Here is a 22561-nt window from a genome sequence, read left to right as displayed (position 1 = left end):
TGGAGAAAGTGCTTGAGAGGAGAAAGTTTTTCTTGGCTCCTAGGACTCTAAGACATATTTAATAAAATTCCTGAAAAGTATGACTTTCTGAATAATACCTGCCAGAAGAGGAAAAAGCGGCTGTTTGATGGTGCTGAAAGGATAGCTTTCCCTCTTTTCCTACGGAATAAATAACTGGATATTAAGAAACCTATTTTTTTTAGGTGAAAATTGGTTTTAAGCGATGAGTGGGAAGAGAGAGGATTAAAAGAAAATATTTGTATGCTAAGACTTTGTTGGAGCAGATGCCTTAAGGATTTGAAGACTAGAAGATATTGCAATAAGATTTTAAACAGATTTGGACTTTCTTTCTCTTTGATTGATATTACCCCAGAAGGAGAAAGTGAGAACTCTGCCTTGGTTTGGACTGACTGATAACTTTGGGACTGTTTTATTTTTTTATTTTCTTTTGAATATTTTGGTTGTTGTAAGAAGAAAGAAGGGGAAAAGAAAAGAAAAGATTTATAATGGCTCTTTCTGTTGAGGAACTAAGAAAAGAATATGAACAAGCAAAAAAATGGTAAAGATGGTGTGGAAGAAGCTTTCCTTTTTTAGAAATGGCGCTTACTAACTATCAACAAACATTACAACAGATGAAGACAGCAGAGGAACAAGAAAGAAAGGAAGGAGCCATTTTAATGAATCTCAGAACTTGATCAAGAAAGAAGGAAGAGAGAAAAGAAGAAAACTAAAGGACTTAAGATCTAAAAAAAACATTTAAGAAAGGGAAAAATAAGGTGCAAAACCAATATGATGATAGTAAACAAAAGGGAAAAGGAATACGACAGAGAAGGGAAGCCGGTAAGGCAGAGGTTAGAAGAAGGGGGTAGAAAGGTTTGTTGGGAGAAGAAAGAAAGGGAAAAGGTGGAGAAAAGCTACAATGTTTTGAAATTAAATGGAAAAAGAAATTTTTATGGATAATGGATAAAGTATAATTTTTTTTTTAAAAAAGATTTTGCAAGGTACATAAGATGAGATGGTAGTATTGTAATGGTTTAAGAGTTGATAAGAGATTAAAATGTTAAAATGTTTAAAAATGATTGGCTTTAAAATTTAATAATAGGGAGGTTTAGAATACTGTTTTAATTAAAGAGTTTAATAAGATTATGGTATTGATGTTATTATAAAATTTTTATTATAGTATCTTTTTTTAATATTTGGATTTATTGTCTAATTATGTACTTAATTATTTTGGATGTATTAGTTAGATAGAATGTACCAAGCAAAATCGGATTGGGTATTGGATATTATTTTAAAGATTAATTTAACTAACTTAGGGGGAGATAGAAAGGCATCATACTCTGATTAATGATTTCAGGAGAAACTTATTTTCTTCTTTTTTATAAGGAATGAGACAAAGGGATGATAAAAATGGACAAAAGATACAAATATAATGATTCAAACTAAGATGATTAATTAAGATAGAATTAAGAAGGGTGAAATATGTGGAGAAGTTAATATAGAAGGCTTAGAATGGTAAATAAAATAAGTAATGATATGTAAGATGAGCATGAATATAATTGAAGTCCATGAAGAGAGAGACACCTGGGTCCAAGTTACTTTCCAAAAGATTTTTTTATGTTTTGTGTGTTGTGTGTATATGTTTTTTGGGGGAGAATTAGTAAAAACTTGTAGAAATATAGAATGAGAATAATGGTAACTAAGTCAGAAAGAAATAGATGAAATAATAATAATGATATGGAATAAGAGTAAAGAGAAGTAAAGAGAAATTGAATGAGAGGTTTTGGTATGTTATATGGAAATGGTTTAAAACAGAATCATAATTTATCTGACTTGTTAAATTTACAATGAAAAAAGGTTTAAACATGTAATGAATAATGATAATTTGTGTGTTTTAAAAATTAATAAAACTTGTTTAAAAAAAAAAAAAAAGAAGAGCGGCAGGGGGGTCCCTTCCAGCTCTATTCTGATTCTTTCTTGCATATGCATAGGCATCGACATATACATATACGTACATACATACATACATACATACGTACATATATGTATATGCATGTATGTATCTTCTAGTCTCTCTTCCAATAGATATCTATAGATATCTATAAAGAGATATAATAGATATATAGATATATTAGATATAGATATATAGATAAATAGATAAATAGATATAGATATAGATATAGATATAGATATAGATATAGATATATAGAGATAGATGATAGATAGATAGATAGATAGATAGATAGATAGATGATAGATAGATAGATAGAGATAGAGATAGAGATAGAGATAGAGATAGAGATATAGACAGATAGACAGATAGACAGACAGATATAGATATAGATATAGATATAGATATAGATATAGATATAGATATAGATATAGATATATAGATATAGATATAGATATAGATGATATAGATATAGATATAGATATAGATATAGATATAGATATAGACATAGATAGATAGATAGATAGATAGATAGATAGATAGATAGATAGATATAGATATAGATATAGATATAGATATAGATATAGATATAGATATAGATGATATAGATATAGATATAGATATAGACATAGATAGATAGATAGATAGATAGAGATAGAGATAGAGATAGAGATAGATAGACAGATAGATATAGATATAGATATAGATATAGATATAGATATAGATATAGATATAGATAGATAGATAGATAGATAGATAGATGATAGATAGATAGAGATAGAGATAGATAGGCAGGCAGGCAGACAAATGGTAGATAGATATAGAGATAGAGATAGGTACGATAGATAGAGACAGATAGATGGTAGATAGGTAGGTAGGTAGGTAGGTAGATAGGTAGGTAGATAGATAGATAGATAGATAGATAGATAGATAGATAGATAGATAGATAGATAGATAGATAGATAAGATAGATAGAAATTAGATAGATAGGCAGACAGATAGACAAATGGTAGATAGATAGATAGATAGATAGATAGATAGATAGATAGATAGATAGATAGATATAGAGATAGTTAGATACCATAGATAGGGACAGATAGATGGTAAGTAGATAGATATAATTATAGATATAGATAGACAGATAGATAGATGATAGATGGATAGAGAGAGAGAGAGAGGGAGAGGGAGAGGGAGAGGAAGAGAGAGAGGGAGAGAGAGAGAGAGAGAGAGAGAGATACCATAGATAGAGACAGATAGATGGTAGATGGATAGATATAATTATAGATAGATATAGATAGATAGATAGATAGATAGATAGATAGATAGATATAGATATAGAGATAGATAGATAGATAGATAGATAGATAGATAGATAGATAGATAGAGATAGTTAGATATAGATAGATACCGTAGATAGAGACAGATAGATGGTAGGTAGATATAGTTATAGATATAGGCCAACACAGACAGACAGATGGTAGATAGATAGATCTTCTAGTCCAATATATATACAGGTAGTCCTCAATTTATGACGACAATTGAGCCCAGATATTCTGTTGCTAAGCAAAGCAGTTTCTAAGTGAGGCTGGCCCCATTTTACAACCATTTTTGCCACAGTCGTTAAGTGAAATCATTGTGAAGCATGTAGCCATTAAGTAAAATCTGTCTCCCTCCCCCATCGACTCTGCATGTCGGAAGCCAGTTGGGAAGCTGGCAAAAGGCCTTTGCGTGTAAATTTGTAAATGCAAACAGGTGTCAAGTGTCCAGATTTTGATTCCGTGCTACAACAGTCGTAAATGTGAGGACCGGTTGTAAGTTGCTTCTCTTAGCGCCGTTGTAACTTTAAATGGTCAATAGGTGAAACTAAGTTGTAAGTTGAAGGCCACCTGTATTAATACTAAGTAATTAAGACCGAATTAGTTTAAAGTTTCCAATGGTATGGATGCTTCTTTGGGATTTAACCAGAGCTTTCGAATTCCTTTCGCATCCAGATAACCAAATAGTAAATTTATAAATTGAGCCATGTTGCCACCTAGTGTCTATACCAAGTACTTCTAGTTGCAGGGGGAAAATCTTACTAAGAGATTCATTAAACCAAGATTCCGCTCGTCAGCTGGTAACTGATTAGATTACAGATTAACAGAGTTGGAAGGGATCTTGTAGGTCATCTAGTCCAGCCCCCTCCCAAGCAGGAGGCCCTACACCATTTCTGACAAAGGGCAGTCCAATCTCTTCTTGAAAGCTTCCAGGGATGAAGCTCCCACAACTTCCAAAGGCAACTTCTGTTCCATGGGTGGATTGTTCTCACTGTCGGAAAGTTTCTCCTTATTTCCAGGTTGAATCTCTCCTTGTTCAGTTTCCATCCATTATTATTCCTTGTCTTTAGAAAATAGCTTGACCCCTTCCTCCTCTCTGGGGCAGCCCCTCAAATATTGGAAGATGCTCTCCTGTCTCCCGTGGTCCTTCTCTTCACTAGACTAGACAGGCCTAGTTCCTGCAACCGTTCATTGTATGTTTTAGTCTCCAGTCCCCTCATCATCCTGGTTGCTCTTCTCTGTACTTTTTCTAGAGTCTCAACATCTTTTTTATATCTGGTGACCAAAACTGGATGTAGTACTCTAGGTGTGGTCTTACTAAGGCTTTATAGAGGGGTATTAGTACCTCCCTTGATCTCGATTGTATCCCTCTGTTAATGCAATTTAAGATTGCATTAGCTTTTTTGGCTGCTGCTGCACATGGCTGGCTCCTATTTAGCTGGTTGTCCACTAAGACTCCAAGATCCCTCTCACAGTTCCTGCTATTGAGCCTGGTTTCACCCAGTCTATATGTGTCCTTTGGGTTTTTCTTGCCTAAGTGTAGGACTTTACTTTTCTCTACATTGAATTTGATTTTGTTGGATAGGGCCTAGTATTCTAGTCTGTCAAGGTCCATCTGGTTCTTGAGCAGATCTTTTTGGGTGTTAGCTATTCCTGCCAGCTTAGTATCATCTGCAAATTTGGAAAGTTTCCAAGTCATTAATGAAGATATTGAAGAGTCCTGGGCCTAAGACGGAACCTTGTGGCACCCCACTGCTTCCTTCCCTCCATGTAGACTTAGACCCATTAAGGACTACTCGTTGAGTACAGTTTGCCAGCCTGTTGCAAGTCCATCTAGTGGTGGTGCTATCTATTCCACTTTTTTCTAGCTTCCCAAGAAGAAGGTTGTGGTCTACTTTGTCGAATGCCTTTGATAGTCCCACTATATGACCAGTGGCCATTGTGGAAGACGTTCTTACAGGGCAGCCAGCTTTGGGCTGCAAAATCCTGAGTTACCAGGGACAAAATTCTTTCTTTGCAGCTCAGATTTCCAATCTTCTCCTTGTCCCCCTAAGCCCAACTGGGATGGACTCTCAAACTACGTCCTACTCAGCACCCTCCAAATATCTGACCTTTCTCTGTTTTACCTCTTTCCATCTTCTAAAGCAGCGTTTTTCAATTCTGGGACTTCAACTCCCAGAATTCCCCAGCCAGCAAGCAGCCAAGGTTAGGAAAACACTCTTCTAAGCTACAGGTAGTCCTTAACTTATGAGCTTTCTTGCCTCTGTTGTTAAGCGGATTACTGCAGTTATTAAATGAATCATTTGATCGTTAAGTGGATCGGGCTTTCCACATTGACTCTGCTTCTCAAAAGCCAGCTGGGAAGGATACAGATTCTTCCTCCTTCTTCCTCCCCCTCCACCTCCTGCCTCCTTTTATCCTCCTCTTCCTCCTCCTCCCTCCTCCCTTCACCTCCTCTTCCCCTTTCTCCTCCTCTTCCTCTTCTTCCCCTCTTCCTCCTCCTCCTCCTCCTTCCCTCCTCCCCTTCCTCCTCTTCCCTTCCCCCTCCTCCTCCCCTCTTTTCCTCCTCCTCCTCCTCCCTCTTCCTCCTCCTGTTCCCCTCTTCCTCTTCCTCCTCCTCTTCTTCCCCTCCTCCCCCTCCTCCCCTCCCCTTCCCACTCCTCCTCCCCTCTTTTTCCTCCTCCTCCTCCCTTTTCCTCCTCTTCCTCTTCTTCCCCTCTTCCTCCTCCTCTTCCCCTCTTCCTCCTCCTCCTCTTCTTCCCCTCCTCCCCTTCCTCATCTTCCCTTCCCCCTCCTCCTCCCCTCTTTTCCTCCTCCTTCTCCTCCCTCTTCCTCCTCCTCCTCTTCTTCCCCTCCTCCTCTTCCTCTTCCTCCACCTCCTTCCTCTACCCCCTACTTCTCCTCCCTCCACCTCCCTTCGCCACCTTCCCCCTCCCTCCTCCTCCTCCCTCCCTTCCAGCACTGCCAATGTTACCTAGTAGGGTCATGAAAACAAAGAGGACTAAGGACTTCTAAGGACAACAAAGAGGACTAAGGACTTCAATGTTACCTAGTAGGGTCATGAAAACAAAGAGGACTAAGGACTAAGAAAACTACAAAGAGGACTAAGGACTTCTCCCCCCAGTTCAACCCTGAACCACAAACGTTCCCTTCTATCCGTAGCCTGAAGGTGGAAGCACCCCCCAAACATGGGGGTGTAGGCAGGGACCGAGGGGTGTGGGGGGGGGGGGCAGGGGGGCAGAATCAAGGAGACAGAGGCTCCAAGCCTGTGGCTCCATCCGGAGAGGAACAATCAAGGTCGAAGGGTCCCAGACAGGGCAGAGGGGTGGGTCCCAGGCCGTTTCCCCCCAATGGTTGGAGCCTGAGGGGGGGGCGGAAAGCAGACAAAAGGGGGCATCTGAATCCAGCTGGAAAGGCCTTGCAGCCGTCGCTGGACTTCCCCCCTCCCCTACCCCCAACACGTGCCGCCTGCCTGCCCTGCCTGCCCGGATCAGCAGGACTTCCCCCCCCCAGCCTTCCTTTTGTGTGACCCTCCCAAATGTCTGGCTGATGGGGCTGGGCTGGGAGGGGCACCTGCCGGCTCCCCTTTGCCTTCCCCGGACACTGAGCAGATGTGAGCCCACCAGCGCCCCCACCCCACCCCGAGGATGCCCCAGGGACCTTTGGAGGCTGAGGATGGGAAGGAGAGAGACCCCGGGCCTCTTCTTCCTCCCCCCTCCTCTTCCTCCTCTTCCTCCTCTGTTCCTTCCTCCTCCTCTTCTTCCAATTCCACCTCCTCCTCCTTCTCCTCCTCTTCCACTTCCTCCTCTTCCTCTTCTTCTACCTTCTCCTCTTCCTCCTCTTCTTCCACCTCCTCCTCCTTCTCCTCCTCTTCCACCTCCTCCCCTTCCTCCTCCTCCTCCTCTTCCTCCTCCTTCTCCTCTTCTTCCAATTCCTCCTCTTCCACCTCCTCCTCTTCCTCCTCTGTCCCTTCCTCCTCTTCTTCCAATTCCTCCTCCTCCTCCTCTTCCTCCTCTTCTTCCTCCTCTTCCTCCTCCTTCTCCTCTTCTTCCACTTCTACCTCCTCCTCCTCCTCTTCCACCTCCTCCTCTTCCTCCTCTGTCCCTTCCTCCTCCTCCTCCTCTTCTTCCAATTCCTCCTCCTCCTTCTTCTCCTCCTCTTCCACCTCCTCCTCTTCCTCCTGTCCCTTCCTCCTCCTCCTCTTCCTCCTCTTCCTCCTCCTTCTCCTCTTCTTCCAATTCCTCCTCTTCCTCCTCTGTCCCTTCCTCCTCTTCCTCCTCTTCTTCCAATTCCTCCTCCTCCTCTTCCACCTCCTCCTCTCCCTCCTCTGTCCCTTCCTCCTCTTCCTCCTCTTCTTCCAATTCCTCCTCCTCCTCCTCTTCCTCCCTCTTCCTCTTCTTCCTCCTCTTCCTCCTCCTTCTCTCTCTTCTTCCACTTCTACCTCCTCCTCCTCCTCTTCCACCTCTTCCTCTTCCTCCTCTGTCCCTTCCTCCTCCTCCTCCTCTTCTTCCAATTCCTCCTCCTCCTTCTTCTCCTCCTCTTCCACCTCCTCCTCTTCCTCCTGTCCCTTCCTCCTCCTCCTCTTCCTCCTCTTCCTCCTCCTTCTCCTCTTCTTCCAATTCCTCCTCTTCCTCCTTCTCCTCCTCTTCCACCTCCTCCTCTTCCTCCTCTGTCCCTTCCTCCTCTTCCTCCTCTTCTTCCAATTCCTCCTCCTCCTCCTCTTCCTCCTCTTCCTCTTCTTCCTCCTCTTCCTCCTCCTCCTCCTCTTCTTCCACTTCTACCTCCTCCTCCTCCTCCTCTTCCACCTCCTCCTCTTCCTCCTCTGTCCCTTCCTCCTCCTCCTCCTCTTCTTCCAATTCCTCCTCCTCCTTCTTCTCCTCCTCTTCCACCTCCTCCTCTTCCTCCTGTCCCTTCCTCCTCCTCCTCTTCTTCAACTTCCACCTCCTCCTCTTTCTCCTCCTCTTCCACCTCCTTCTCTTCCTCCTCTGTCCCTTCCTCCTCCTCCTCCTCTTCTTCAACTTCCACCTCCTCCTCCTCCTCTTCCCCCTCTTCCTCCACCACCTCCTCCTCCTCCTCTTCCACCTCCTCCTCTTCCTCCTTCTCCCTCTTCCACCTCCGTCCCTTCCTTCTCCTCCTTCCACTTCCTCCCTCTCTTCCCCTCCTCCTTCTCTTCCTCCTCTTCCCCCTTTCCCCCTCCTCCTATTCTTCCTCTTCCTCCCCCTTGTCCTGTTCCCTCTCCCTCCTCCTCCCTGCCTTCAGATGGAGGCCCACCTGGCCTCACCACGCATGTGCTCCGCATCCCCATGATGGGCGCATGGGTTGAATGTGCAAGGGAAGCGCCCCCTCCTGGAAAACAAAGGAACCCCACATGGACAGCCATTTGTCCAGAATGGTATACGGTCTCCTGCTTGAGCAAGGGGTTGGGCTAGATGACCCCCAAGGCCCCTTCCAACTCTGTAACAAGCAAGCTTCCTTTGACATGCCCTACCATTTGTTGGTCACTGCCACAGAGGCCTCCCATTCGTGGCCCTGATTCCTGTGGCTGTGAGGGAGTCCACTGTGACCTCACTGCCCACCAGTGTCCTGGGTGGAAGGATAGAACGCCGGACTCTGCAGTCCGTTCCCACTCAAAACAAGAAGTGAGTGGAGTTAGACCAGTGGTCCCCAACCACCGGGGCCCGGACCGGTACCGGTCCGTGGATCATTTTGTACCGGGCCGCCAATTTTGCTTGGGCGCCGCCATCTTGTTTCGACGGCGCTTGAGAAAGTGCTTCCGGGTGAGCTTGGCGGTCGTCGGTTGTTGGAAAGCGGCGTTTGGGTGCTGAAGGAATCCTCGCGCCTTAGTTTCGTCGAAGAGGGGGGGGCGGCTTCGAACGAAGAGCCGTCCCGATGGTGGTGGAGTCTCGCGTTACTCAGGAGGAGATTAAGAAAGAGCCCGAAAAGCCCATCGACCGCGAGAAGGTACAAAGGAGGAGTTGAAGGTGGCGGGGAGAAGCGGGGGATGGCTGGCTGGCCGGTCGCTCGGCTCGCCTTGCCTTGGTCGTGCGTGCTGATGCCGGTACCGGTCCGTGGATCAGTCCGTGGATTGTACCGGTCCGTGGTACAAAAAAGGTTGGGGACCACTGAGTTAGACCATCAGAAGGGAAAAAGGGGTGTGAGCAATCTGGGCTCGTAAACCCCACAAGCTGATGCCTCTCAGACAAAGCTCAAAAACTCAAAAAGCTCAACAACAAAAAAGTGAGATACTAAATATCCCTCTTTGAAGCCTTAGTAAGGCCACCCCTAGAGTCCTGCATCCAGTTTTGGTCACCAGAGTATAAAAAAGATGTTGAGACTCTAGAAAAAGTACAGAGAAGAGCAACCAGGATGATGAGGGGACTGGAGGCTAAAACATATGAAGAACAGTTGCAGGAACTGGGCCTGGCTAGTCTAGTGAAGAGAAGGACCAGGGGAGACAGGAGAGCATCTTCCAATATTTGAGGGGCTGCCCCAGAGAGGAGGAGGGGGTCAAGCTATTCTTCAAAGCACCTGAAGGCCAGACAAGGAATAATGGATGGAAACTGAACAAGGAGAGATTCAACCTGGAAATTAGCTGGACAATCAGTTAAATATGAGCCAGCAGTGAGTGGTGGGCAGCCAATAAAAGCTAATTGAATTCTAAGTTGCATTAACAGAAGGATACAATCAATATCAAGGGAGGTACTAATACCCCTCTATAAAGCCTTAGTAAGACCACACCTAGAGTACTACATCCAGTTTTGGTCACCAGATATAAAAAAGATGCTGAGACTCTAGAAAAAGTGCAGAGAAGAGCAACCAGGATGATGAGGGGACTGGGGTCTAAAACATATGAAGAACGGTTGCAGGAACTGCGCATGGCTAGTCTAGGGAAGAGAAGGACCAGGGGAGACAGGAGAGCAGTCTTCCAATACTTGAGGGGCTGCCACAGAGAGGAGGAAGGGGTCAAGCTATTTTCTAAAGCACCTGAAGGCCAGACAAGGAATAAAATACACAAAATTATCTATTGCAATGTCCTACCAGTCAATGACTACTCCAGCTTCAACCATAACAACACAAGAGCACACAACAGATACAAACTCAATGTAAACCGCTCCAAACTCGTGTGCAGAAAGTACGACTTCAGCAACAGAATGGTCAATGCCTGGAATGCACTACTTGACTCTTCTTACATCCTCTAACCCTCACTTCTTTAACCTCAAACTATCCACTATTGACCTTACCCCATTCCTAACGAGGTCTATAAGGGGCGTGCATAAGTGCACCATCGTGCCTACCATCCCTGTCCTATTGTCCCAATTTATTTGTACCTATTTCCTGTATTCTTACTCATGTTTATACTTATTCCTATTATCTTGTAAGCGATTGACAAATCAAATCAAATCAAATCAAATCAAATCAAATAAATAAATAAATAAATAAATAAATAAATAAATAAATAAATAAATGGATGGATGGATGGATACTGAACAAGGAGAGATTCAACCTGGAAATAAGGAGAAACTTTCCGACAGTGAGAACAATCAACTCATGGAACCAAAGTTGCCTTCAGAAGTTGTGGGAGCTTCATCCCTGGAGGCTTTCAAGAAGAGACTGGACTGCCATTTGTCAGAAATGGTGTAGGATCTCCTGCTTGGGTGCGGGGTTATACTAGATGACCTACAAGGTCCCTTCCAACTCTGATTATCTGTAAACCTCATTTTAACGTCCAGGGTTTAAATCTGGCTCAAAAGACACATTCTGTAGGGATGATTGTCCGTCTGGATTGCAAAGACAGAGCATGTGCACGAGGGAGTGTGGAATTTGCTCCTTTTTCACATGCAGTTGCGTGCCCTGGCAGTGTTGGTGGAAGGGTGTGTGTTTCCTTTTCTTCCTTGATTAGGAAACTGTGTTCTGCTGGATGGTTTGTCTGGTGTTAATCCTTGCTTATCTGGCTTTCTCTTTCTGCACAGGCCTTGATGTAGTCTGAACTTGGTTGTTTTCTTGCAGACTTTTCGTGACCCAGCTAGGTAACATCATCAGTGTTAAGAAGGGAGTGGGGCTGGAGGAAGAGGTGGAGGAGGAGGAGGAGGAGCAGGGTTCTTGCTGCTCTATGAACTTGGTTGTTTTCTTGTAGGTGTATCATTACCCGACTAGGTAACATCATCAGAGCTAGAAGGCAGTGGGGGATGCAGAGAGGAGGAGGAAGAGGAGGAGGAAGAGAAGAAGAGGAAGGGGAAGGAGGAGAAGGAGAAGGAGAAGGAGAGGAAGAGGAAGAGGAGGAGGAGAAGGAGAAGGAGAAGGAGAGGAAGAGGAAGAGGAAGAGGAAGAGGAAGTGGAAGGAGGAGGAGGAGGAGGAGGAGGAGATTGTGACATCCCTGGTGCTCTCTGAGCTTAGTGATTTTCTTGCAGACCTTTCATGACCCAACTAGGTAACATCATCAGTACTAGAAGGGGGTAGGATGTGTGGAATGGAGGAGGAGGAGGATGACTGTGAGGTCCTTGCTGCTGAGCTTGGTGGTTTCCTTCCAGACGTTTCATGATCCAACCAGATAACATCATCAGTGGTAGAAGGGAGTGAGGTTTCTGGGAGAGAAGGAGGAAGAGGGGGAGAAGGAGGAGGACGGTTGGGGTCCTTGGTGCTCTGAGCTTGGTTGCTTTCTTGCAGACGTTTCATGACCGAACTAGGTAACATCATCAGGGCTAGAAGGGAGTGGGGTTTATGGAGGGGAGGAGAATAAGAAGAGTAGGGAGGATGAGGAGGAAGAGGAGGACAATGGGCTCCTTGGGTGTTCTCTGAACTTGGCAGACGTTTCGTGACCCAACTAAGTAACATCATCAGTGCTAGAAGGGAGTGGGGTTTGTGGAGTCGAGGAGAATAAAAGGGAGGAGGAGGAGGAGGAGGAGGAGGACTGTGGGGTCCTTGGTGCCTTCTGAGCTTGGCTGTTTTCTTGCAGACGTTTCATGACCCAACTGGTGCACATCATCAGTGCTAGAATGGAGTGGGGTTTGCAAAGAGGAAGAGGAGGAGGAGGAGGGGGAGGACGAAGAGGCAGGGCAACCCTCTCCTTCCCATCTTCAGCCTCCAAAGGTCCCTGGGGCATCTTGGGGTGGGGGCTGCCGGGCTCACACACGACAACTCAGCTGCCACATTAGATCATTAGGACATTTGTGGGGGGGGGGGTCTCACAAAAGAAAAGCTGGGGGCGTCGTCGTCATGTCGACAGGGCAGCAGGCGGCACGTGTAGGGCGGGAGGAGGGGAGGGGAAGGGAGGAGGGGGAGGTCCAGTGACAGGTGCGAGGCCTTTCTAGATGGATTTATGGCCCCCTTTTGTCTGCCTCCTGACGACCCCTCTGGCCCTCCAGAGCCCCCAACCATTGGGGAGAAACTGCCTGGGACCCTCCACCCAGCCATGGCTGGGACGGATCTTTTGTGCTCCTCGGCGCCTTGAAATTCATCCCAAGATTGAATCACAAGCCTGGAGCATCTTTTCCCCCTCCCCTACCCACCTCTGCCCCTGGTTAGACCCCGATCTTTGGGGTCTTCGGGCCTACGGATCGTCCTAGGGCGCAAAACACATTGCTGGCAGAAGGGAACGTTTGTAGCTCAGGGTTGAACTGGGGAGGGGGCTCTCTGAGCTTGGTGGCTTTCTTGGAGACGTTTCACGACCCAACTAGGTAACATCATCAGGGCTAGAAGGGAATGAGGAGATGAGGAGGAGGAGGAGGAGGAAGAGGAGGAGAAGTGTGGGGTCCTTGGTGCTCTCTGAGCTTGGTGGCTTTCTTGGAGACGTTTCACGACCCAACTAGGTAACATCATCAGGGCCAGAAGGGAATGGGGAGATGAGGAGGAGGAAGAGGAGGAAGAGGAGGAGAAGTGTGGCCCTTGGTGCTCTCTGAGCTTGGTGGCTTTCTTGCAGACGTTTCATGACCCAACTAGGTAACATCATCAGGGCTAGAAGGGCATGGGGGAGATGAGGAGGAGGAGGAGGAGGAGGAGGAGGAGGAGGAGGAGGAGGAGGAGGAGGAGGAGGAGGAGGAGGGGGAGAAGTGTGGCCCTTGGTGCTGTCTGAGCTTGGTTGCTTTCTTGCAGACCTTTCATGACCCAACTAGGTAACATTATCAGGCCTAGAAGGGAGTGGGAGATTAGGAGGAGGAGGAGGAGGAGGAGGAGGAGGAGGAGGAGGAGGAGGAGGAGGAGGAGGAGGAGGAGAGGAGGAGGAAGAGGAAGAGAAAGAGGAGGAGTGTGGGGTCCTTGGTGCTGTCTGACTTGGTTGCTTTCTTGCAGACCTTTCATGACCCAACTAGGTAACATCATCCTGGCTAGAAGGCAGTGGGGAGATTAGGGAGGAGGAGGAGGAAGAGGAGGAGGAGGAAGAGGAAGAGGAGAAGGAGGAAGAGGAGGAAGACTGTGGGGTCCTTGGCGCTCTCTGAGCTTGGTTGCTTTCTTGCAGACCTTTCATGACCCAACTAGGTAACATCATCCTGGCTAGAAGGCAGTGGGGAGATTAGGAGGAGGAGGAGGAGGAGGAGGAGGAGGAAGAGGAGGAGGAGGAGGAGGAAGAGGAGGAAGACTGTGGAGTCCTTGGCGCTCTCTGAGCTTGGTTGCTTTCTTGCAGACCTTTCATGACCCAACTAGGTAACATCATCCTGGCTAGAAGTCAGTGGGGAGATTAGGAGGAGGAGGAGGAGGAGGAGGAGGAGGAGGAGGAGGAGGAGGAGGAGGAGGAGGAGGAGGAGGAGGAGGAGGAATAGAAGAAGGAGGAAGAGGAGGAAGACTGTGGGGTCCTTGGTGCTCTCTGAGCTTGGTTGCTTTCTTGCAGACCTTTCATGACCCATCTAGGTAACATCATCCTGGCTAGAAGGCAGTGGGGAGATTAGGAGGAGGAGGAGGAGGAGGAGGAGGAGGAGGAGGAGGAGGAGGAGGAGGAGGAGGAGGAATAGAAGAAGGAGGAAGAGGAGGAAGACTGTGGGGTCCTTGGTGCTCTCTGAGCTTGGTTGGTTTCTTGCAGACCTTTCATGACTCAACTAGGTAACATCATCAGGGCTAGAAGGGAGGGGAGTGTGCTATTTCTTTATATACAAGGCAAGGGGCTTGCCTTGTCAGTGTTGGTGGGAGTATTTTTGGTGGCTTCTTGATTCGGCTATGGGTTTCGAAGTCATGCACCCACCACGATGTCTTGGATACAGAATAACAGAGTTGACAGGGACCTTGGTGGTCTTCTAGTCCAACCCCCTACACCACTTAAAGACAAATGATTGTCCAATCTCTTCTTTAAAACTCTCAGTGTTGGAGCATTTACAACTCCCGAAGGCCAATTGTTCCACTGATTAATTGTTCTAACTATCGGGAAATGTCTCCTTAGTTCTAAGTTGCTTCTCTCCTTGATTAGTTTCCACCCTTTGCTTCTTGTCCTGCCCTCAAGTGCTTTGGAGAATAGCTTGACTCCCTCTTCTTTGGGGCAACCCCCTCAAATACTGGAATACTGCTATCATGTCACCCCAGTCCTTCTTTTCATTAAACGAGTCACCCGTTTTTCATATGTTTTAGCTTCCGGTCCCCTTGGTTGCTCTTGGTTGCTCTTCTCTGCACTCTTTCTACAGTCTCCACATCTTTCTTATATCGTGGCAACCAAAACTAGATATAAAACTAGATCTTGGAGGAAGGCATTTTCCCCACTCCCCCACCCCACAAAGCCTCATGGATGGATTTGGTGCAAATTCTGATCAATAGAAAGCCATTTCTCTCATGTAAACGGAAACCTATTTTTATGTACCCACGTCTTACCTGGTTGAGTGCTGCGTCCTTTATTCTGTGCAGGGGGCTCTTTGCTACACCTTTTCTCCCCCCACCGCTTCCTCTTCCCTTTATCTTTCCCCATAAGTCACCTTTGCCCTCTTGACATGCTTTCTCGCCCAACCTATTTTCTTTTTAAATCTTTCCCCTCCCCATTCCATCACCTGTTCCATTTTTGAGGGCAGAATCCCAAACAAAAGACATATCTCCACCCCTGCGACCTGAAAGTCTAAAATCCAGCCCAGAATTCTGGGAGTTGAGGTCCACGGGTCTTAAAACGGCCGAGGTTAAACCACCACCCCTGGTTTAAATCTTCGTGAGTTTGAACAGAAGCTGAATTTTGGGTTGCCATGATGTAAAAAAAGATGTTGAGACTCTGGAAAGAGTACACAGAAGAGCAACAAAGAAGATTAAGGGAAGCTAAAACATTTGAAGAACGGTTGCTGGAACTGGGTAAGTCTAGTTTGAGGAAAAGAAGGTACTAGGGGTGACAGGATAGCAGCCTTCCAATATCTCAGGGGCTGCCCCAGAGAAGAGGGAGTCAAGCTATTCTCCAAAGCACCTGAAGGCAGGACAAGAAGCAATAATTTTTTTTTTGCAGCATTGCAAGTCCACCACATGTGATAAAATGTGCCTGATACGTCTTTTTTTTTTTTTTTTAAAGCTCACCCCTGGCTTATTCTCCAAAGCCCCCGAAGGCAGGGACAAGAAGCAATAGATGGAAACTAACCAAGGAGAGAAGCAGCTTGGGACTAAGGAGAAGTTTCGTGACAGTGAGAACAGTTTAACCAGTGGGACTGCTTGCCACTAGAAGTTGTGGGTGCTCGAACACTGGAGGTTTTCCAAAAGAGACTGGGCAGCCATTTGTCTGGAATAGTTATAGGGTTTCTGGCTTAAACAGGGAGTCGAACTAGAAGGCCCCTTTCATCTCTGTTATAGATAGTCCTGAACTTACAACAGTTCATTGAGTGATCGTTCAAAGTTACAATCACTGAAAAAAAAGGGAGTGATGACCATTTTTCACACTTACGACCAGGGGTAGGATTCAAATTTTTTAACAACCAGTTCTGTGGGCGTGGCTTAGGTGATGGGCGTGGCTTGGTGGTCATGTGACTGGGTAGACATGGCTTGGTGGTCATGTGACAGGGTAGACATGGCTTGGTGGTCATGTGACTGGCTGGGCGTGGCCAACTCAAAACCACTCACATCGAGGCACGCATCTCCTCGCCTGGCCTCTCATGACTGTGGGGATGCTGCAACAGTCGTAAGTGTGAAAAACGGTCGTAAGTCACTTTTTTCAGTGCCATTGTAACTTTGAATGGTCACTCCACACAAGCAAAGTACCAGCAAAGGAGGGGAAAAAAACTCCAGAGAAGTTCCTGAGACAGGAAGTCTAGTCCTGCCAAGAACGTAATAAGGGTTAACGGAGAGGCAGTTTCTGTAAGCAACACCAGAATGTTTCCTTCCTGCCTGCCTTACAGGATTAGCCCAGTAATTTCTTCTAACAACCGGTTCTCCGAACTGCTTAGAAGGTTAACAATTGGTTCTAGCGAATAGGTGCGAACTGGTAGAATCCCACCCCTGCTTACGGCCATTGTAGCACCCTCACGGGTCCCGCGATCAAAATTCAGATGCTTGGCAAGTGATTCCTATTTATGACGAATGCAGCATCCTGGGCGAGCAAAGTCGGTGGGGAAGCCCGATTCATTTTAAAAGCCCAGGATTCTAACTTAACCTCTACAGGGATTCACTTAACAATGGTGGCAAGAAAAGTCATAAAATGGGGCAAAAGCTCACTCAACACGTTTCGCTTAGAAGGATAAATGTTGGGGTTCAGTTGTGGTTTTCAGTCAAGGACTCCTTGTATTCTGTGACTCTTTTTCATCTTTGTATTCACCGAAACCTCCAAAGGGTCAGAAACGCAAGGCAGCTGCTTCTAAGCTCTCCTTGAAAATATCCAGATAAGACAAGATGTTATCAACGGGGGGAAGAAACCGGGAATTCCATGCACCCCCAGCCTCTTCCTCAAGGACGTTCCTGCAGCAAGGGGGAAAGTCCAAGGTCCCCCTTGGTGGACCTGAGGTTTTCGTCCCTATTTCAACAATGTTTATTTATTTAGAAGCCACAAAGATCAAGGAGAAGGTTGTAAAAATTAGAATGTTAGAATAGAATGACCTGCAAGGGACATCGGAGGGGGGGTTTCTAAGGCAACCCCCTCCTCAGGCAGGGGATCCTATGCCATTTCAGAAAAGTGACTGGATAGATAGATAGATAGATAGATAGATAGATAGATAGATAGATAGATAGATAGATAGATAGATAGAGATAGATAGATAGATAGATAGATAGATAGATAGATAGATAGATAGATAGAGATAGATAGATAGATAAATAGATAGATAGATAGATAGATAGATAGATAGATAGATAGATAGATAGATAGATAGATAGATAGATAGAGATAGATAGATAGATAAATAGGGATAAATAGATAGATGATAGATAGATAGATAGATAGATAGATAGATAGATAGATAGACGGATATTAAATAGATAGATAGATAGATAGATAGATAGATAGATAGACTTGATATTAAATAGATAGATAGATAGATAGATAGATAGATAGATAGATAGATAGACGGATATTAAATAGATAGATAGATAGATAGATAGATAGATAGATAGATAGATAGATAGATAGATGGATATTAAAGATAGATAGATAGATAGATAGATAGATAGATAGATAGATAGATAGATAGATAGATAGATAGAGATAGATAGATGGTAGAGATAGATAGATAGATAGATAGATAGATAGATAGATAGATGATAGATAGATAGATAGATAGATAGATAGATAGATAGAGATAGATAGATAGATAGATAGATAGATAGATAGATAGATAATAGATGATAGATGATAGAGATAGATAGATAGATAGATAGATAAGTGATAGATAGATAGATAGATGATAGATAGATAGATAGATAGATAGATAGATAGATAGATGGATAAATAGATAGATAGATAGATAGATAGATAAATAGATGATAGAGATAGATAGATAGATAAATAGATGATAGATGATAGATGATAGAGATAGATAGATAGATAGATAAATAGATAGATAGATAGAGATAGATAGATAGATAGATAGGATAGATAGATAGATAGATAGATAGATAGATAGATAGATAGATAGATAGATAGATGATAGATAGATGATAGATAGATAGATAGATAGATAGATAGATAGATAGATAGATAGATAGATAGATAAATAGATGATAGATGATAGAGATAGATAGATAGATAGAGAGAGAGAGAGAGAGAGAGATGATAGAGAGAGATAGAGAGAGAGAGAGAGAGAGAGAGGATTGATAGATAGATAGATAGATAGATGATAGATAGATAGATAGATAGATAGATAGATAGATAGATAGATAGATTGATAGATAGATAGATAGATGATAGATAGATAGATAGATAGATAGATAGATAGATAGATAGATAGATAGATAGGATTTATAAATAGATAGATAGATAGATAGATAGATAGATAGATAGATAGATAGATAGATAATAGATGATAGATGAGATAGATAGATAGATAGATAGATAGATAGATAGATAGATAGATAGATATAGATATGATAGATAGATCATAGATAGATAGATAGATAGATATAGATAGATAGATAGATAGATAGATAGATAGATAGATAGATAGATAGATGATAGATAGATAGATAGATAGATAGATAGATAGATAGATAGATAGATAGAAAGAAAGAAAGAGACAGAGAGAGGGAGAGAGAGAGAGAGAAAGCGAGCAAGAGAGATGATAGATAGATAGATAGATAGATAGATAGATAGATAGATAGAGATTAATATACAAACACAGAGTATATATAATTCTTCCCCCCCTTAAAGATGGGCCCTGGGGGAGGGGGGGAGAGGTTGGGGGGGCTGTTTTCTTGCTGCACTTGTTGCAAGGTAGGTGAATTCCCCATTTGCATCCAGATGTCTTGCTGAATCACCTGCCAGAAGATACAACCTTGCTCTCTCTCCAGGAATGCAGCCTTCGTCACTCTCGTTCTGAACTACGAGAGCAGCGGGGTTGTTATCTTAAAGGCAAAAAGTCCACCCAGCCCACTCAAATTATCTGCAAGAGCTGACCAGAGGAATCTGCGGGTGCGGCTGCAAAGGGGATAGGATATCGAGAGCTATATACAGATAGTCCTCGACTTGCGGCCACAACTGAGCCCAATTTTTACGTTGCTAAGTGAGACATTTGCTAAGTGAGCTTTGCCCCATTTTACAACTTCCCTTGCCACGTCCGTTAAGTGAATCCCCGCCGTCGTTAAATCAGTCATACGGTTGTTAAGTGAATCCGGCTTCTGTCCATTGAGTTTGCTTGTCAAAAGGTCGCAAAATTGGTGATCACATGACCCCCGGGCGACCGTCATAACTACGAGTCAATGGTCAAGTATCCTAATGGAAACCAGGTGAGCATGTGGGGGGGTTCTTGCCAGGGTCTTTTAGGGTGAAAAACGGCCACAGGTCCCTTTTTTCTCCAGGGACGTCGTAAATTTGAACGGTCGCTCAAAGAACTGTTGCAAGTCGAGGACCACAAGGACAAGACTTTCTAATTTCCAAAACGATGAAAGGAGAAATGAGAAAGGAACAGAAATAAAATAAATAAATAAATGGAAATTGAAAACAGCACAAAAGGGAACGGAGATGCAGAAAAATGGAGAAAAAAATAGGACTTTGTTTCCCCCAAAATAAGACCCTGTCTTATAATTTTTTTGCCACCCAAAACCCCCCTAGAGCCGGAAACGACTAGCATGTACGTGCGAGGGGAAACTTTACCTTTACCTTATTCTCATAGGTCAAGCTGAACCATCCAAGAATTTGGGTAACCAGGTCCGGTTTGAATCCGGATTCCCCTGCTTTCTCCTAGGTGGACACATCCTCTGGATGAGGGGACTTCAACTCGCAGAACGGGTTTTGCTGAGGTAACTGAGAATTCAAATTGAGAAATCTGGAGGTTGCTCTGTTTGGGAAGTCAGGCCCTGGGGCAATATTTCTCAACCAAAACAAATAAATAAATAAATAAATAAATAAAAAACTACAAGAAGAGTTCTCCGCTCCTCTATTCTTTGCAGAATACCTTATGCCGCCAGACTCGAAATTCTAGACCTAGAAAAGTTAGAACTACGCCGCCTTCGGTCCGATCTAAATATAGTATATAAAATCATACATTGCAATGTCCTACCTGTCAATGAATACTTCAGCTTCAACCATAACAACACAAGAGCAAACAATAGATACAAACTCAAGGCTAACCGCACCAAACTTGATTGCAGGAAATACGACTTCAGTAACAGAGGGGTCAATGTCTGGAATACTCTACCTGACTCTGTGGTTTCTTCCCCAAACCCCAAAAACTTTAACCTTAGACTGTCTACTATTGACCCTCTTCCTAAGAGGCTTGTAGGGGGCGTGTATAAGCGCACCAACGTGCCTACCGTCCCTGTCCTATTGTTTCTTTTTATTTGTTTTTATAGGTATCCATTTCGTGTGTTCATAACTACGTTTATACTTACACCTGTTATCTTATAATCGATTGACAAAAATAAATAAATAAACCTTAGCAGCTTTAAGATGGGTGGACTTCAACTCCCAGAATTCTCCAACCTGCAAGGATGGATCAGTTCAAGAATTCCCCAGCCTAGAAAGAGTGGATTTCATAGGGTCTCCTGCTCGGGCAGGGGGTTGGACTAGATGACCCCCAAGGTCCCTTCCAACACTGTTATTCTGTTATCAAGGAGAGATTCAACCTAGAAATGAGGAGAAATTTCCTGCCAGCGAGAACCATCAACCGATGGAACAGAAGTTGCCCTCGGAAGTTGTGGGAGCTTCATCCCTGGAGGCTTTCAAGAGGAGATTGGACTGCCATTTGTCAGAAGTGGTGTAGGGTCTCCCGCTTGGGCGGGGGGTTGGACTAGATGACCTCCAAGGTCCCTTCCAACTCTGTTATTCTGTTCTCAAGGAGAGATTCAACCTGGAAATAAGGAAGAATTTTCTGACCCTGAGAACAATCCACCCATGGAACAGAAGTTGCCCTCGGAAGTTGTGGGAGCTTCATCCCTGGAGGCTTTCAAGAAGAGACAGGACAGCCATCGGTCAGCAACGGTGTAAGGTAGTGATGGCGAACCTTTTTGGCACTGCGGGTCCAAACTGGAACGCTCAGGGGTGGGATTCTACTGGTTCGGACCGGTTTGGGCAAACCGGATGTTCCATTTGCATCTGGTTCGTCTAACTGGAATTTGAACCGACCGGCTGGCCCTGCCCACTTCGCCCCTCCCCTCCCAGGAGTCTCCACGTGGCCTATTTTCGCTGCAGGGTCGGCGTGGAGGCTCTGGGGAAGGCCAAAAACACCCCCCCCCACGGAAATTCTGGAAGGCCACACCCCACCATGGCCACCCAGCAACCAGGCAGCGTACCAGTTGCTGGGATTTTTGAATCCCACCCCTGGGAATGTGCAGGCACGGGCATGCATGCGTGTGTGCGTGCTGGAGCATCTGGGAAACTGAAGACCAGCCTGGTTTTGGGTCATTTTTGGCTGTTTTGGGCCATTTTGGGGCATTTTTCTGGTGCTCTGGCACTTGTGAAGAACAGCTGGCCAGCACGGCAGAAAACCTGACAAGCAGCTGGCGATGGCGTGTGCCCAATGAGAGGGGTCTGCGTGCCAAAGGTTTGCCATCACGGGTGTAGGGTCTCCTGCTTGGATGGGCATGGGGGTGGGATGGACTAGATGACCTCCAAGGTCCCTTCCTTCTCTGTTATTCTGTTATTCCTCCAGATCTTGTCCCCTTCTTGGACCAGCAGACCTACCTACAGCAACTTTGTCAGTGTCATTCATGCCCCCTGTCGTAATCTGATTTGGAGGTTGAGTCCGAGCAGCTGACAGGGAGTGGGAGTGTGGCTCCGTTGGCTGTGGAGGAAACTGGGGAAGGACAAAGTCCGGTTGGGCAGAGCAGGGAAGAGGTAGAACAAGGGAGAGGGAATTCAGAGGAAGATCCAGACCCACCCCCTCTTCATCCTAGGGCACGCAGGGAGGAACAGAGAAGGGAGCAACGTGGGTTGCGTGGCTTACGGGGGGAGGAAAGGGCCCTGATTCCCTTCATTAGCTGCCGCTGGGAACATGTGTTTAAAAAGGGAAGCTGCGCACAGCAAACTGTTGGGAGCAAATAGTGAATTATCTGGTATCATCAAGGCTTAATCTGTGTTCCTGGCGTCTTCCCAACTGTGTGTTTCGCTGAGCTTTCAAGCCTGCAATTCTTTCTCCTGCCCTGTCAAGTTCATTACTGCAACGTGGTTTGTTTGGATTTTTAGTTACAGTTTGTATGTACTTTGTTTTCGGACTGAATTTCCTCCACGTAAAAGTTTGTTCCTGGGAGAGTTTTTCCTCCAACTGAAGGTAA

The 22561-nt window shown here is 45.1% G+C and overlaps 1 long non-coding RNA gene across 1 annotated transcript in view; it reads left to right on the top strand.

The window, feature by feature from the left end:
- LOC148131061 (uncharacterized) overlaps window positions 1–21712 on the top strand; it is a 29032-nt gene extending 7320 nt beyond the window's left edge. The window contains exons 2-3 of the long non-coding RNA XR_015749090.1: window positions 15751–15834; window positions 21127–21712. This is a non-coding gene — a long non-coding RNA (uncharacterized LOC148131061). The remainder of the gene's footprint in view (window positions 1–15750; window positions 15835–21126) is intronic.
- Window positions 21713–22561: the final 849 nt, after the last annotated feature.

This window comes from Notechis scutatus, chromosome 3, assembly GCF_049901735.1.
Source record: "Notechis scutatus isolate UNSWTSFEM ecotype Mainland chromosome 3, rNotScu1.2, whole genome shotgun sequence".
Lineage (NCBI taxonomy): Eukaryota > Metazoa > Chordata > Lepidosauria > Squamata > Elapidae > Notechis > Notechis scutatus.
This window is presented reverse-complemented; position numbering and strand designations above follow the sequence as displayed.